This window comes from Salvelinus namaycush, chromosome 2 (genome assembly GCF_016432855.1).
Source record: "Salvelinus namaycush isolate Seneca chromosome 2, SaNama_1.0, whole genome shotgun sequence".
Lineage (NCBI taxonomy): Eukaryota > Metazoa > Chordata > Actinopteri > Salmoniformes > Salmonidae > Salvelinus > Salvelinus namaycush.
Window position 1 is genome coordinate 47,779,275 of NC_052308.1, and position 14,619 is coordinate 47,793,893.

Genomic DNA, 14,619 nt, shown 5'->3' on the forward strand with positions numbered 1-14,619 from the left:
CGTGAATAGACTTTTAACTGCTGGTCCAGTTTCCCATGGACTACCCTGCAGAGACAATCCAGAAGAAATTACAGTCCCGCTTTAAATGAAATGCAGCTTATAAAGGCATCATAAAGACTTCATAAGCACTACACAAATGTGGCACAAATCATCTATAACTGTATTTCATGCTCTATAAAGCGTTTATAAATGTGGCATAACTGTGTGACATAAACACCAATGTCAAATATGCCATAAACATGTGCTTTATAAAGGGTGTCATAAGCACTGCTTAATAAAGGCTTCACAAATCATATTAAATTTAGGCTTCACAAAACACTTATAACCTTATCATGCATGTTGGTAGAGCATTGCAATGCCAGGATATTAGGTCCGATTCCCGGGACCACCCATACGTACAAATGTATGTGCAAACGTATTACTTCTCCTTGCCCCAACCTGGGCTTGAACCAGGGTTCCTCTGAACACAACGACAAGTCACTCACAAAACATTGTTACCTGTTAGTTCACAAAAGCTGGCCCTTGCAGAACAAGGGAAACAACCACTTCAAGGTTTCAGAGCGAGTGACGTCACCGATTGAACTAGTTAGCCATTTCACACCGGCTACAAATGCACGCATAACCCCTGCTGAAAAAAAACAGAATTGACCAGCATAGGATGGTGGCCAGCCCTCGTTGTGTTTACGCTGGTGACCAGACTTTGTTGTGTTTCCGCTGGTGACCAGCATAAATTGGTCACCAGCATACCAGCATATGCTGGTCACTCGCAAAACGCAGATTGACATAAAGTGTAGCGAACTCTATTCTTAGGGCAGAAGCGTTATCATTGGTTGTTGCGAAAAGTTCAAGAGGCATGTTTTACACTAGGTTTTTTTCACAAGTCTGACCGTCATCACAATGAGCAGATGAGAATTTTTCTATAAATAAATTAAAACAATTCCTCTTGATTGCGAGCTTGCTAACTCGCTAGATTTACTTTGAAGAAGCATATTTAACTAATTGTTTTTGGATGGGGGGGTATGGCTAGGCTACATTGGGAATCTAGCTAGCTAATGTTAGCTTAGGGGTAACAAGATAGCAAGTTTTGTCCGAGAAGCATGTTTACCAGTCACATGAATATATAGTAGACAAGGATAATGGTGATGCTAGCGGCGTTAGAAACTTGTTAACTGGCCAGCTAGCAAGCTATAACTTAATCTAGATTGAATAAACTACCTAGAAGTAGCATGTTCTGTGAACCTGATTCTAAAACGAATTGTTATTTTTAGCAGCTAGATAGTGAGTTACTAGACATCGAGTTCTGTGTCACAGACCACTGCACAAAAGTATTAGCTAGCTATTTACATTTAGACTGACTGCTTTGCTGGAGCCAAGAGCTCCCTCAGGACAACCGCTATTCTTCCTCAAGTCAGTAGATGTTACTTGTAATTCAATTAATCCCATACAATTAAATCCATCCCTCCCCGTGCATTTCAAGTAACTGACATTCTGACTGTTCCGATTTTTTGACAAGGGGAACACAGCTAAATATTTTGGACAAATGAAATTCCAGTTGAAAACATTCAGTTGTACAACTGTCTAGTTATTCCCCTTTCCCTTCCCTTTCCCTAATTAACACATGGTCTTTTTTTGTAGTTCACCATCCAGATGTCTGCTGGTATTACAAGAGATAATAATTGTATCTGCTTAAATGGTGGGTGGGAGATTTTGTTGGCCAATATACATTTCTTACTAGCATAAATGTAAAACATAAGAACTACTGCCTACTATAGCTGTGGCAGATGGTGTGGGATTTCTGTTAATTATACATATAATCCGCAGATAAAGCTTCCAATCATTGCTTACAGCTGTATAACCTACCACATAGGGCCTATTAATTGATCCCCCCTCTGTACAGTATCTTTCACAAATCGCACATTGATTATAGCCTGTTACTCTGGCCTATCACATGTATTATAACAGGGATCATCGGGACAATTTTTTTTTGAGCGGATGGTCAGGGGGCTGGAACGTAATTTCAAATAATTTGTAGACTGCGAACTGACTGCAAGAAGCCCAAACAGATATAATATTTGACTAAAACAATCATTTCAAACCTTGCTTGCGTTTGTGTACGATCACATATCTCTATTATGTGTGATTTGTTGTTGTTTTTACAGTCTTTTTTGTCCAACAATAAAAAAAATACATATTTTTTCTATTTTTTGCTCAGAAAACTTGGGGGGGCAAATAAATTACCCGGATGCCAAATTCAGCCCACGGGTAGCCAGTTGGGAAACCTTGCGTTATATAATATCTATAATTTGCACAATGCATGTCAAATTGCAGAGAAATACTAATTTAGTAGTGTAGAATGACAATTCTCCTTATGTATTCATTATGTATTTGTCCATTGCCAAACAACAGATTATGGATGGTTCTGCATGATAAAATACAACCAATGTGCAGCCTTTTTTAATCATTAGCCATTAGACAGCTGTTTGTTTCTGATTGTTAGATATGTATTCTGTTTGGTGTTGTAATAATAACAATCATTTTGTGGGTGCTTATATTTGTCCTATTTCAGACATGTACAAGTGTGTATTAATACGCATATGTGAATTAGAAATGTGGTTTTTGCATATCCCACTCTCCCTGAGACACCCTCGGAGAGGACACCCTCGGAGAGTGGAGTCACTGTCGGCCGGGGTCTGCTAGGGTGAAGTGCATTGCTCAAGAGCACATTGACAGATTTTTCACCTTGTTGGCCCAATGCTCTAACTGCTAGGCTACCTGTCGCCCTAAATAGGTGTAACGGGTGAGGAGTGGATGTGCATTGGACAAACAGTATAGTTGGGGCAGAGATAATGTCCATTCCCTTTTTTCATGTCCGCTCTTATTATTGAATGACAATGACTACTTTTTGCCGGCCTCTGATTTGTGATCATCGGGTAATGTAGAGAGAGACAAAGCGTAATCTAATGCTGATGTTCTGCTGTGGGAACTAACTACTGTATACCGTTTTCAAACAGAATTCCTGCAGATCATGAGGGTGTCTGTGCCTGGCACCCTCATCGGGAAATTATGGCCACACAACCTCTATGACTAAACTATTTGAGCAGACCTGCGCAAAAATGCTATTGGTGTTTTGAAATGCCACAGGTCTCCTGTAACCTTATATCAAACCTATTAACATAATTATATTTGACTTTATAGGTCAAGGATGCCTTCTTTGCCCTAGAGGGTCCGGTATGTATGCAAAACGGCTTTGCTCTCAAATGTCATTCATGTCTCTTATTAAGCATTAGCATAACGTGTTGGCGATGACATCCCAGACACTGAGCAAGATTTTGGATGGGACACCCCGAGCCCATAGCAGACTTTTCTGCAAGGTATGATTCAAAGATTAATAAAATGAGGCGCTGCTCTCTGCTTGTGGTGTGCTAGCGTACGAGGGAGGGTTAGGGGGAAGGTGTTGTCTATCACCCAGGAAAACAGCAACATTAAAACTCCCTTTGCCATAATCATGCAGGACACTTTGGCATGATTCATGCAGGACACTTTGGCATGATTCATGCAGGACACTTTGGCATGATTCATGCAGGACACTTTGGCATGATTCATGCAGGACACTTTGGCATGATTCATGTGATTCATCTGAAAATTGTCACTCTGTCAACAATTACCAGAACATTTTACTTAGAGAGACAAGGATAGATAAGGGGAGACAGACACGGTATCCACGCAGGAGTAGAGGTGTCCAGGTGGCAGCATGGGAAAAGAGAGGGACACAGGATCAAATAGCTGCAGCGACCAATAGAAAGGGAACGACGACCCCCCAGCATTTCAACAACATTTGCAGCATAACTTAAAAGAGAGACACGGCAGTAAACTCAGTCGGGGGCAGGAGGAACAGAGGGGCTGTAACGTAGATGCAGGGAGGCAGGAAGCACGTGCAGTTAGTGAGTTTAATGACAAAGAACATAGAACAATACAAAACAAGAAAAGCGTCTAAACCAGGGAACATAACCAATATTGCCTTGTGGGTGATAACTACATAGTGCTATATAAAGGGCAAGTAATCAGGGAGGTAATGAAGTCCAGGTGTGCCTAATGAGGCGCAGGTGTGCGTGATGAAGGTTGCCTGGTATGTGTAAGGATGTGTTGCCAGGACCGGTGGTTAGTAGACAGGCGACGTTGAGAGGGGGAGTGGGAATGGACGTGAGGCAACAAGGGGGTGAAGGGCTACCCCCACAACAGCGACTTGGGGCAGGAGCAACAGAGGGGAAACAAGGGTGTGAGGGGCTACCCCCACAAGGACCACTAAATCACCCAGGACCACCATCAGTACCATCTCAACCTACTCGGCCACCTCGTTGAGTGATCTCACCTGACAACTGAAAATATCAGTTAGCTCCCTGAGCTAAAACCAAGGCCTCCTCACATAGCCATGGCTTTAGCTTAGTGCACTGTGAGGTATTGTTGCAAGCGAGAAAACAGACAAGAACAGCTTCAGGTGCATTTTGCATTTCTTTTGCTGGGGACAGCCTTTTTCTTGAAGAGGGTGGGTTTGTGTGATGAGTGGATGACATAGGCTGGACTTTGTGGGGTTTATAGAATGTACGGTACATTATGTTAAAGACATTACTTCACTATTTACAGATGACATTCTGATTGACCGGGCTGAAGGAGACATCAAGATAGGACTGTACAGTTCTGCTCTTAGGTCAGCAGAATACAAAGTTGACTCCAACTGCTCTTAGAGAAGCAATATCGAGACCTAGTTGGCAGATTTCTGTTCTAAGAGCAGCAGTGCTGATAGGTTACTTGTGCTGCTCGTCATAGCCACGTGAGGAAGATTTTTGGGTGTGGGGGTGCTTTGATTTTTTTTCAGATGGCCGTGTCATTCCACTAACACAGGACTAGTAAAAACAATATACAGTACCAGTCAAAAGTTTAGACACACCTACTCATTCAAGGGTTTTTCTTTATTTTTATTATTCTCTACATTGTAGAATAATAGAGAAGACATCGAAGTAAATCCGACACCCATGAAAGGTAGCCTTAAACCACTATCCTCAGGGCAGGATTATAGACTGTAGTCATACTGTCCTCAGAGCATCATTGTAGTGGTCTGAAAATGCTGTCAGAGCAACTTTAAATACAGTGGACTAACATGGCCTTTAAGGCACATGTTTATGGTTAATATAAGTTTTCACATACTGTACCTTTGAAATAAATGTTTGGTGATTTGTGAATACTTTGTGTAGTCATGTTCATCGCATTGTAATGTCACTACATCCTTTTGGCCTTACAACACTGAATTTGTGTATAAAGGAAGAACTCAATATGTCACTCCATGATGTTTTTATTTAACATTTATTTAGTGTACCACTAATGCTTTATTTTATTTCACCTTTATTTAAACAGGGGAGACACATCAGTCTGTACGATGTTATCCTGATGTTCCTGTTTTAGGAGCAGCACGAGTAAAAGCGGAGCATGGCTGCTCTTAAAACAAAACTGTTTCAACTTGATTATACTGGTCTAAGACACGTTGGAGTCAACTGGGTATTCTGCTGCTCTAAGAGCATAACTATACTATCTTGCTGTTCTAGGAGCAGTATAGCCGCAGGAAGTAGGGGTGCTGAGGGTGCTGCAGCACCCCCTGAAAAATCTGGATTGTAAGTAAACATGAATACATACAGTTCCAGTCAAACATTTCTTTATCTTTACATTGTAGAATAATAGCGAAAACATCAAAACTATGAAATAACTATCACGACTCAGGATTTGACCCAGATTTAGACACGGGAGGCGGATAGTACAGTTCTCAGATGATTTATTAGAAACACGGGGCAGGCAAAGGGCAGGTCGAGGGCAGGCAGAGATTCATGATCAGGTCAGAGGCAGGCAGGCTCGGGGTCAGGGCAGGCAGAATGGTCAGAACCGGGAAAACTAGGAAACAGAACTAGAGAAACAGGAAGGCGGGAAAGAACGCTGGTAAGACCTGACAAGACAAGATGAACTGGCAACAGACAAACAGAGAACACAGGTATAAATACACAGGGGATAATGGGAAGATGGGCAACACCTGGAGGGGGTGGAGACAAGCAAAAAGACACGTGAAATATATCAGGGTGTGAAGATAACACATATGGAAACATGTAGTAACCAAAAAAGTGTTGAACAAATCTAAATATATTATATATTTGAGATTCTTCAAAGTAGCCACCCTTTGACTAGATGAACAGAATCAAGAACACATGAGGAAAGAACCAAGGGGAGTGACAGATACAGGGAAGATAATCAAGGAGATGAAGGAGTCCAAGTGATTGTCAAGAGGCGCAGGTGCGCGAGACGATGGTGACAGGTGTGCGGGATAATCAGCAGCCTGATGACCTAGAGGCCGGAGAGGGAGTATATGTGACAGGTGTGCATTGTTAAAAGTTCCTTTGAGCCAATCAGTTGTGCTGTGACAAGGTAGGGGTTGTATACAGAATATTGCCCTATTTGGTAAAAGACCAAGTCCATATTATTGCAAGAACAGCTCATATAAGCAAAGAAAAACAACAATCCATCATTACTTTAAGGCATGAAGGTCAGTCAATGCTGAACATTTAAAGAACTTTAAAAGTTTCTTCAAGTGCAGTCACAAAAATCATCAAGTGCTATGATGAAACTGGCTCCCATGACTTGCCTAGTTAAATAACATTTAAAAATGCACACCTGTTCTGAAAAGGCCCCAGAGTCTGCAACACCACTAAGCAAGGGGCACCACCAAGCAAGTGGCACCATTAAGACCAAGGAGCTCTCCAAATAGGTCAGGAACAAAGTTGTGGAGAAGTACAGATCAGGGTTGGGTTATAAACACATATCCTAAACTTTGAACATCCCACAGAGCACCAGTAAATCCATGATTAAAAAATGGAAAGAATACGGCACCACAACAAAAGAGACCAAAGATAACCCTGAAGGAGCTGCAAAGCTCCACAGCGGAGATTGGAGTATCTGTCCATAGGACCACTTTAAGGCATACAGTCCACAGAGCTGGGCTTTTACAGAAGAGTGGCCAGAAAAAACCCAGTGCTTAAAGAGAAAATTAAGCAAACACGTTTGGTGTTTGCCAAAAGGCATATGGCAGACTCTCCAAACATATGGAAGAAGGTACTCTGGTCAGATGAGATAAAAATGTAGCTTTTTGGTCATCAAGGAAAACGCTACGTCTGGTGCAAACCCAACACCTCTCATCACGCTGAGAACACCATCCCCACAGTGAAGCATGGTGGTGGCAGCATCATGCTGTGGGGATGTGTATCATCGGCAGGGACTGGGAAACTGATCAGAATTGAAGGAATGACGGATGGCGCTAAATACAGGGAAATTCTTGAGGGAAATCTGTTTCAGTCTTCCAGAGATTTGAGACTGGGACGGAGGTTAAACTTCCAGCAGGACAATGAGCCTAAGCATACTGCTAAAGCAAAACTCACGTGGTTTAAGGGGAAACATGGAATGGCCTAGTCAAAGCCCAGACCTCAATCCAATTGAGAATATGCGGTATGACTTACAGATTGCTGTACACCAGCAGAACCCATCCAACTTGAAGGAGCTGGTGCAGTTTTGCCTTGAAGAATGGGAAAAAATCCCAATGGCTAGATGTACCAAGCTTATAGAGACATACCCCAAGAGACTTGCAGCTGTAATTGCTGTTGTGTAAATCAAATGATACAAACCCCCCAAAAATAATCTATTTTAATTCCAGGTTGTAAGGCAACAAAATAGGAAAAATGCCAAGGGGGTGAATACTTTCGCAAGCCACTGTAACTGGCTAACATTGGCTAGCTTGCTAGCTACTTCCAGACACAAACGAGAGAACAGCTCACTGACCATTTTACTTGCCCTAGCAGAGCTGGTTATGCTGTTTTTATGTTATCCAGAGCGTTGGTGACTGCAACTGTGTTTCTGGCAACAAGTTACGCCTGTTTGGCAACGTTTACTGACACCTGCCATATTCAACGGGTGTTGAGCGTTTCTAAATTTGTCAGTTATCCTGCGCTCTGGCACACTCAGACGAGAGTACTCTGAAATCTGAGTAGATAGCCAGAGCGAATTTACCAGCTATGTCTATCAACAGTTGTCGCAGTGACATTCTATTGAAATGTTTACTTGCATAGTGGAGTCTTTTGTTAAGACATGTAGCTACCTAGCTAGGTAAACAATGAAACATAATCCCAACTCATGACATTAATACCCTGCATGAATCTGCAGGTAGCTAACCAAACAGGTGCAATGTAAGCTAGCTAACATTATGCTATAACTAGCAAAGCAAATGGATCTGAGATACGAATAATAAGATCATACACGTAACGTTAGCTAGCGAGCCAACCAGCTAATGTTAGCTAGCTAGCTAACAGTACACTAACTTGAAATGATACCGACTTTCTGACAAAATTAGAAATGTGTAATATCTGAAAATGTAGCTAGCTAGACTATCTTACCCATATCCATCATGGATGGACGCATCTCTCTGTCATGGATGCCATGGTTGCCCTTAGTTTAAAGATGTAATCTGGAGACTCAGCAAAAAAAGAAATGCCCTCTCATTGTCTACTGCATTTATTTTCAGCAAACTTAATATGTGTAAATATTTGTATGAACATAACAAGATTCAACAACTGAGACATAAACTGAAGAAGTTCCACAGACATGTGACTATAGAAATTGAATAATGTGTCCCTGAACAAAGGGGGGGGTCAACATCTAAAGTAACAGTCAGTATCTGGTGTGGCCACCAGCTGCGATAAGTACTACAGTGCATCTCCTCCTCATGGACTGCACCAGATTTGCCAGTTCTTGCTGTGAGATGTTACCCCACTCTTCCACCAAGGCACCTGCAAGTTCCCGGACATTTATGGGGGGAATAGCCCTCACCCTCCGATCCAACAGGTCCCAGACGTGCTCAATGGGATTGAGATCCGTGCTCTCCGCTGGCCATAGCAGAACACTGACATTCCTGTCTTGCAGCAAATCACGCACAGAACGAGCAGTATGGCTGGTGGCATTGTCATGCTAGAGGGTCATTTCACGATGAGCCTGCAGGAAGGGTACCACATGAGGGAGGAGGATGTCTTCCCTGTAACGCACAGCATTGAGATTGTCTGCAATGACGACAAGCTCAGTCCGATGATGCTGTGACATACCGCCCCAGACCATGACGGACCCTCCACCTCCAAATCGATCCCACTTCAGAGTACAGGCCTCGGTGTAACGCTCATTCCTTTGACGATAAATGCACATCTGACCATCACCCCTGGTGAGACAAAACCATGACTCGTCAGTGAAGAGCACTTTCTGCCAGTCCTGTCTGGCGACATTGTTGCCGGTGATGTCTAGTGAGGACCTGCCTTACAACAGGCCTACAAGCCCTCAGTCCAGCATCTCTCAGCCTATCGCAGACAGTCGGAGCACTGATGGAGGAATTGTGCGTTCCTGGTGTAACTCAGGCAGTTGTTGTTGCCATCTGTACCTGTCCCGCAGGTGTGATGTTCGGATGTACCGATCCTGTGGAGGGGTTGTTACATGTGGTCTGCCACTGCGAGGACGATCAGCTGTCCGTCCTGTCTCCCTGTAGCACTGTCTTACACGGAACCCAAACCGGCTGCGAGTGTGCGCCATCGTGCATAAATGTATTTTGTCCCCTACACCAAACGTGATCACGACACGCAGATTAAAAGATCAAAACAAACTCTGAACCAATTACATTCATTTGGGAACAGGTCGAAAAGTATTAAACATTTATGGAAATTTAGCTAGTTAGCTTGCTAGCTAATTTGTCCTATTTAGCTAGCTTGCTGTTGCTAGCTAGCTAACAGTACACTAACTTGAAATGATACCGACTTTCTGCCAAAATTAGAAATGTGTAATATCTGAAAATGTAGCGAACGCAGACGCTCGTTGACGTGCGCGAGCAGTGTGGGTGCAATAATTGAATAACATAGATTTCTACATTTATTTTGCAACGCTCGCGCACGCGACGTGAGCGGTGTGGTCAGCCTATTAGGCATCTCACAGTACGGACATTGCAATTTATTGCCCTGGCCACATCTGCAGTCTTCATGCCTCCTTGCAGCATGCCTAAGGCACATTCACACAGATGAGCAGGGACCCTGGGCATCTTTCTTTTGGTGTTTTTCAGAGTCAGTAGAAAGGCCTCTTTAGTGTCCTACGTTTTCTTAACTGTGACCTTAATGGCCTACCGTCTGTAAGCTGTTAACGACCGTCTTAACGATCGTTCCACAGGTGCGTGTTCATTAATTGTTTATGGTTCATTGAACAAGCATGGGAAACAGTGTTTAAACCCTTTACAATGAAGATCTGTGAAGTTATTTGGATTTTTATTAATTATCTTTGAAAGACAGGATCCTGAAAAAGGGACGTTTCTTTTTTTGCTGAGTTTATATTTAAAAAAATTTAACTTTGATCCAAATAACTACCTACTCATTGCATGGTTTTTCTTTATTTTTTACAATTTTCTACATTGTAGAATAATAGTGAAGACATCAAAACTATGAAATAACACATATGGAATCATGTAGTAACCTGTGAAGGACCTCTGTCACGATCGTCGTATGAGAGAGACCAAGGCGCAGCGTTGTATGCGTACATTCTCTTTTAATGAATGAACACTTAACAATAACAACAAAATCAACGGCTGAAACGAGAAGCTATACAAATAGTGCAGACAGGCCTCCCGGGTGGCGCAGTGGTCTAGGGCACTGCATCGCAGTGCTAGCTGCGCCACCAGAGTCTCTGGGTTCGCGCCAAGGCTCTGTCGCAGCCGGCCGCGACCGGGAGGTCCGTGGGGCGACGCACAATTGGGCTAGCGTCGTCTGGGTTAGGGAGGGTTTGGCCGGTAGGGATATCCTTGTCTCATCGCGCTCCAGCGACTCCTGTGGCGGGCCGGGCGCAGTGCGCGCTAACCAAGGGGGCCAGGTGCACGGTGCGCTGTGTTAAGAAGCAGTGCGGCTTGGTTGGGTTGTGCTTCGGAGGACGCGTGGCTTTCGACCTTCGTCTCTCCCGAGCCCGTACGGGAGTTGTAGCGATGAGACAAGATAGTAATTACTAGCGATTGGATACCACGAAAATTGGGGAGAAAAGGGGATAAAATTTAAAAAAATAATAATAATAATAGTGCAGACAGGCAACTAAACATAGACAAGATCCCACAAACACAAAAGGGAAATGGCTGCCTAAATATGATCCCCAATCAGAGACAACGATAAACAGCTGCCTCTGATTGGGAACCATATCAGGCCACCATAGACATAAAAATACACCTAGATAACCCACACAAGTCACCATACGTCAGGACTACCGGGCATGATGACTTCTTGCTGTCCCCAGTCCGCCTGGCCTTGCTGCTATTCCAGTTTCAACTGTTCTGCCTGCGGTTATGGAACCGCCACCTGTCCCAGACCTGTTGTTTTTCAACTCTTAATGATCGGCTATGAAAAGCCAACTGAAAATTATTCATGATTATTATTTGACCATGCTTGTCACTTATGAACATTTTTGAACATCTTGGCATAGTTCTGTTATAATCTCCACCCGGCACAGCCAGAAGAGGACTGGCCACCCCTCATAGCCTGGTTCCTCTCTAGGTTTCGTCCTAGGTTTTGGCCTTTCTAGGGAGTTTTTCCTAGCCACCGTGCTTCTACACCTGCATTGCTTGCTGTTTGGGGTTTTAGGCTGGGTTTCTGTACAGCACTTCGAGATATTAGCTGATGTACGAAGGGCTATATAAAATAAACTTGATTGATTGATTGATTGACCATCACGCCCCAACCAACACAGAGAAAAAACAGCTTACTATGTTCAGGGCGTGACAAGTTCGGCGTTATTCTTGACCATGATCTCTCTTTTGACGAACATGTCAAGACTGTTTCAAGGACAGCTTTTTTCCATCTACGTAACAAAAAGTTATGCAGAAAAATGAATCCATGCTTTTGTTATTTGTAGGTTAGACTACTGCAATGCTCTACTTTCCGGCCACCCGGATAAAGCACTAAATAAACTTCAGTTAGTGCTAAATACGGCTGCTAGAATCCTGACTAGAACCAAAACATTTGATCATATTACTCCAGTGCTAGCCTCCCTATACTGGCTTCCTGTTAAGGCAAGGGCTGATTTCAAGGTTTTACTGCTAACCTACAAAGCATTACATGGGCTTGCTCCTACCTATCTTTACGATTTGGTCCTGACATACATACCTACACGTGCACTACGGTAACAAGACGCAGGCCTCCTAATTGTCCCTAGAATTTTATGGAATGGTCTGCCTACCCATGTGAGAGACGCAGACTCGGTCTCAACCTTTAACTTCTTATGGCTGTATCCCTCTACCGGGATCGATATGACAACAGCCAGTGAAAGTGCAGGGAGCCAAATTCAAACAACAGAAATCTCATAATTAAAATTACTCAAACATACATGTGTTTTATATCATTTTAAAGGTAATCTTGTTGTTTATCCAACCAAAGTGTCCGATTTCAAATATGCTTTTAAGCGAAAGCACTACAAACGATTATGTTAGGTCACCACCAAACCACAATAAGCACAGCCATTTTTCCAGCGAAAGATAGCTTTCACAGAAAGCAAAAATAGAGATAAAATTAATCACTAACCTTTGATTATCTTCATCAGATGACACTCATAGGACTTCATGTTACACAATACATGCATGTTTTGTTTGATAAAGTTCATATTTATAACAAAAACTCTGAGTTTACATTGGCGCGTTACATTCACTATATTCCAAAAACATCAAGTGATTTTGCATATTCACAACGTTTCAACAGAAATACTCATCATAAATGTAGATGATAATACAAGTTATACACATGGAATTATAGATATACCTCTCCTTAATGGAACCGCTGTGTCAGATTTCAAAAAACTTTACGGAAAAAGCAAATCATGCAATAATCTGAGACGAAGCTCAGAACAATAGCCAAATTAGCCGCCATGTCAACAGAAACCAGAAAATACATGATAAATGTTTCCTTACCTTTGATGAACTTCATCAGAATGCAGTCCTAGGGATCCCAGGTCCACAATAAATGCTTGATTTGTTCGATAATGTCCGTTATTTATGTCCAATTAGCTATTAGCTTTGGTTAGCGCTTTTGGTAAACAATTCCAAAGTCACAAAGCGTGTCCACTATAACGTGACAATATGTCCAACAGTTCCGTAACAGTCAGTAGAAACATGTCAAACGATGTACTGAATCAATCTTTAGAATGTTGTTAACATACATCTTGAATAACGTTCCAACCGGAGAATTAGATTGACTTCAGATGAGCGGTGGAACGGAGGTCCTCCTCATGTGAATGCGCATGTGAAAGCATGGTCAGCTCGTGGCAGTGATTACTCATTCCTGTCTCCTTCGGCCCCCCTTCACATTAGAGTCATCAGACAAAGTTCTATTATTAACTGTTGACATCTAGTGGAAGCAGTAGGAAGTGAAAACTCATCAATATCTCGCTGTAATTTCAATGAGAGCTTGGTGGAATATCTGCCACTTCAGAAAAAAAACAGAAAGTGGAACTTCTCAGGTTTTTGCCTGCCATATGAGTTCTGTTATACTCACAGACATAATTCAAACAGTTTTAGAAACTTCAGAGTGTTTTCTATCCAATACGAATAATAATATACATATATTAGCAACTGGGACTGAAGAGCAGGCAGTTTACTATGGGAACCTCTGTGCACCTTTCATCCAAGCTACTCAATACTGCCCCTGCAGCCATAAGAAGTTAAGTCTTTATTGAAGACTCATCTCTTCAGTAGGTCCTATGATTGAGTGTAGTCTGGCCCAGGAGTGTAAAGGTGAACGGAAAGGCACTGGAGCAACGAACCGCCCTTGCTGTCTTTGCCTGGCCGGTTCCCTTCTCTCCACTGGGATTCTCTGCCTCTAACCCTATTACAGGGGCTGAGTCACTGGCTTACTGGTGTTCTTCCATGCCGTCCCTAGGAGGGGTGCGTCACTTGAGTGGGTTGAGTCACTGACGTGGTCTTCCTGTCTGGGTTGGCGCCCCCCCTTGGGTTGTGCCGTGGCGGAGATCTTTGTGTGCTATACTCGGCCTTGTCTCAGGATGGTAAGTTGGTGGTTGAAGATATCCCTCTAGTGGTGTGGGGGCTGTGCTTTGGCAAAGTGGGTTGGGTTATATCCTGCCTGTTTGGACCTGTCCGGGGGTATCATCGGATGGGATCACAGTGTCTCCTGACCCCTCCTGTCTCAGCCTTCAGTATTTATGCTGCAGTAGTTTATGTGTCGGGGGGCTAGGGTCAGTCTGTTATATCTGGAGTATTTCTCCTGTCTTATCCGGTGTCCTGTGTGAATTTAAGTATGCTCTCTCTAATTCTCTCTCTCTCTCGGAGGAGGACCTGAGCCCTAGGACCATGCCTCAAGACTACCTGGCATGACGACTCCTTGCTGTCCCCAGTCCACCTGGCCGTGCTGCTGCTCCAGTTTCAACTGTTCTGCCTGCGACTATGGAACCCTGACCTGTTCACCGGACGTGCTACCTGTCCCAGACCTGCTGTTTTCAACTCTCTAGAGACAGCAGGAGCGGTAGAGA